A 3,414-nucleotide genomic window follows, 5' to 3' on the forward strand; every position below is an offset into this window, starting at 1 on the left:
TGTCACACCAAGAGCCCTCTCTATAAGGCAAGGACTTCCTTTTCTGGCTCTGCAGATGCCATCTCTTGTCTGGGACCCGACAGAGAGGAAATATTTCATAACCCAGGGATTTTGCAGGGGCTTTGTTCAATGAAACTGTAAGAGCAGACCTGCAAAAGCCTCGTTTCTGCAACCCCGCTTAAAGCAAGCCAGGAGATCCTTAGCCCTACCCAGCCAAAGTAACTCTACACCCAGAAAAACAGATGCCTCCACAGGGGTGCTTATTTATCCAACAACATGTAAATTAATATTTTTTTCTTCTGCCCATTTCTGATATGCTGTCAGCCTCCCTCTCAGGGACCAGTGAGAGGTAAAGGCTATTATAAAAGCAGTTTTCCAGGCTCTGCATGCTCTAGATGGGGGGGATTAAGCACTAAGAAATCAAGTGAAATGCAGATAACCTCTCCCATTTCTAATTACACCCTATGGAGATAATTTTGTTAGTAGCTTTTTTGTTCTGTTCCACCTAGTACAAGAATGTTCTGCTAATTCACTGCACACCTGGATAAACACTGAGCAAAATACCAACTTCAATTCCATGCCTCTTACTCCCTGGCAAAGAGTGACTTTTTCCTAAAGCTGAGGTCAGTCCACACTTTGGCTCTGGAAGGAAACTATTTTGAAAGACGTATTGAAATGGCATCCTGTGTGTCTAATAAAATCCTAAAGACTCACAAATTGATACTACTTTACAGACAGAAATAGAAATGTAAACATAAACATAGTTAGATAAACAGAAAGCATTGATTGACTTGACTGTAATTTTGATAACTGGTACCAAGGGAAAGGTTTTTGTTTTCTTTGATCTTTTTCAGAGGGCAGTACTGATTGCTATTCAGATGGAAAAGGCCAGCAATGTAAGGGATGCATCATCCTAGCACCCAAACCAACAAGTTAATAAGCAATAAGTTAATCATGGTCTGAGTTATTGACCTGTATAGAAATATCTCTGCACTTAATGGATTTTCAGGACACACAGAAGCATTGCCATGCCTGCTCTACAGTAGAAGAAATAAAGTGCCCAAATGGTGAAAGTAGCTTCTGTTAGTGCACTCTTGGTTCTAAAGATGGGGATTGGTTAACAGAAGTGCTGAAAAGGACCCTTAGAGTGTGTTTTCAATGCTAGAAAGTAACACAGCCACGCTGAAAAAGCAAAAAAAAAAAAAAGAAGAAAAAGAGGACAATTATGCTTTAGGGACCAGAGGATATGCAGGGACGAGTATCAGTGGGGCATGGCCAGCCTGCTCTAGGGCTGGCTTGCCACAAGCCCTGTGTGGGGCAGGGGGAACAAGCCTCACGCCCCCCAATCAGGACATTTACGCAACACAGTGGTAATCTTAGAGTCACCCCTACTCTCCAGGTTGCTTCACGTTCCACGTGTCTGAAAACAAACACTAAAAATGGAAAACCAAGGCCAGGGCAGCTTACAGAACACACCAGGCAGAAGCACTGACGTTGACATCTCTGTTACAGGTCCATCCACCCCTCTGTGGCACACACCTGTTCTCTATTCCTGCATAGCATCACGGTTTAGAGGCATGTGGGCATTTGAACTTGCAAAGCAAGGACAGGAGGAATCACCTGCTGAGGCACTGTGGTGAGCTAGCAAGGGCCTCATCAGATGGAAGGTTCCTCCCTGAAAATGGGCAAAGCTATTCTTAGTTTTCCATTTATCTTTTTCTTCCGAATGTGGCTGGCAGTTGCACTGCCCTTTTGCCTCCCATAGACTTCATTCTGTTGCAGCACAACACACTCAGCTGCTCAGAACACAGCCCAAATTAGGTATAAGGCTATAATAAAAACCCAGAGAAAATTTCAGAGAAGTTCTATTTTTCAACTCTGTAAAATATAACATGCAGCTAAGACATTTTTATTTTGTTTTTTAATTACACATGATCTCCTTTTCATGTGGTACCTCCACCTACTGTCTATCTTTCTGAGCAGAGGTAGGCTAGACACACCAAACTACCCCTACTCCACATAAAGGAGACAATTGCTAGTAAAAGATACCTACATGTCTTAAACAGAGATAAAATACAGTACTTCCATGAGGTTGGGTAACTATTCACAATAGGAAAAAAAAAAAAGACCTGAGAAGAGCTAGCAAAACTATTTGGTAAATCAAATTAAAATGCATCTTTGGTGTCTTTTCATTAGTGTCCATACGACAGCTTTCAAATGGGGAGAATCCATACAAAAAGGAATGGGAAAGCAGGACAGAGAAAAGGCTTGTCTGTGTTGGTGGCAACACACTCCTCTTTCAGCTCAACTGCATTTGGAACCCAAGGTGAGAATGTGAAAGCAGCCTTGGAAAACGTGGCTCCTGTGCCTCCTCCAGCAGAGGGGAACTGCATGGATGGGCTCCAGAGCCCGTGCACACTGCGGACACCGAGCTCTGCTCCGAACCAAGGGACTGGCAAACAGAGCTGGACTGACGCTGGCTCCACACAAACCCTGTTTAGGTTCAAAGAGGACTGCACCCCAAATGCTTCCACCATGACTGAGTGATCCTTTGCCATTAAAAGACATTTGGCAGAGAATTGCTCTTGATTGCAAGTTCACCCATCCAAAGGATGCAGAGCCATATCCTGGAAAAGTAAGGTTGATACAAGATGGGTGCCAGACTTCTGTCAGAGCTGCATTTTTACAGCTCTTGAAGTGACGGATTTTACTTGAGCATCAGGATCATTCCTTTAAAACGCATTCATTGAGATCCAGGAAAAAATAAACTGGTTTTACTCAATTCTTTAACAATGAAGATGGATCATTTCCATCCAGCTTTACACCACTGCCTTGAAGGAAAAAGATCCTTTCACACCACAGAATGGAGTTCTTTACTGTCTTGACAGAAAGCTGAAATCATGACATGAAACCTATAGGGTTTGCCAAACAATAGAATAGTTAACTGCTGGGAAAAGGAGGCACAAAAAACCCACCATGGGAATTGGTCAAATATGTGCACCAACACGGGGAAGTATCCCAATACCCAATCAAAATGTGAATGCCCCTGAATTTCCCCAGCACGTCTCATGAAGAGGTGAACATTGCACCCACTTGTCTGAAATAGAGTATGTTCTGCATGTGGTTGTAGAGGCAGCTGCAGTTGCAGACCCCTCTGTCAACAGATTAGAAAAAAAAGTTAATTTTAGAGGTGTGTCACCTAGTTCTACCCAGCACACTGCAGATAACAAAAAGTTCAGAAAACATGTTTTGCTGAACAGGTTTGTGGTTGTAAAAATATGACACTTTTTCAGAAGGGCTGTGCCTTTTGGTTGAGTGAGATGCTCCTGGCATCAGCTGAGGGAAGTTACTGGTGCTGACGTTGTAAAGAAAACAGGCTTGCCATGGTTCAACTATCAGCGTCTGCAGCTTCAC

Source organism: Fringilla coelebs, assembly GCF_963513975.1.
Source record: "Fringilla coelebs genome assembly, chromosome: 2".
In the NCBI taxonomy this organism is placed as follows: Eukaryota; Metazoa; Chordata; class Aves; order Passeriformes; family Fringillidae; genus Fringilla; species Fringilla coelebs.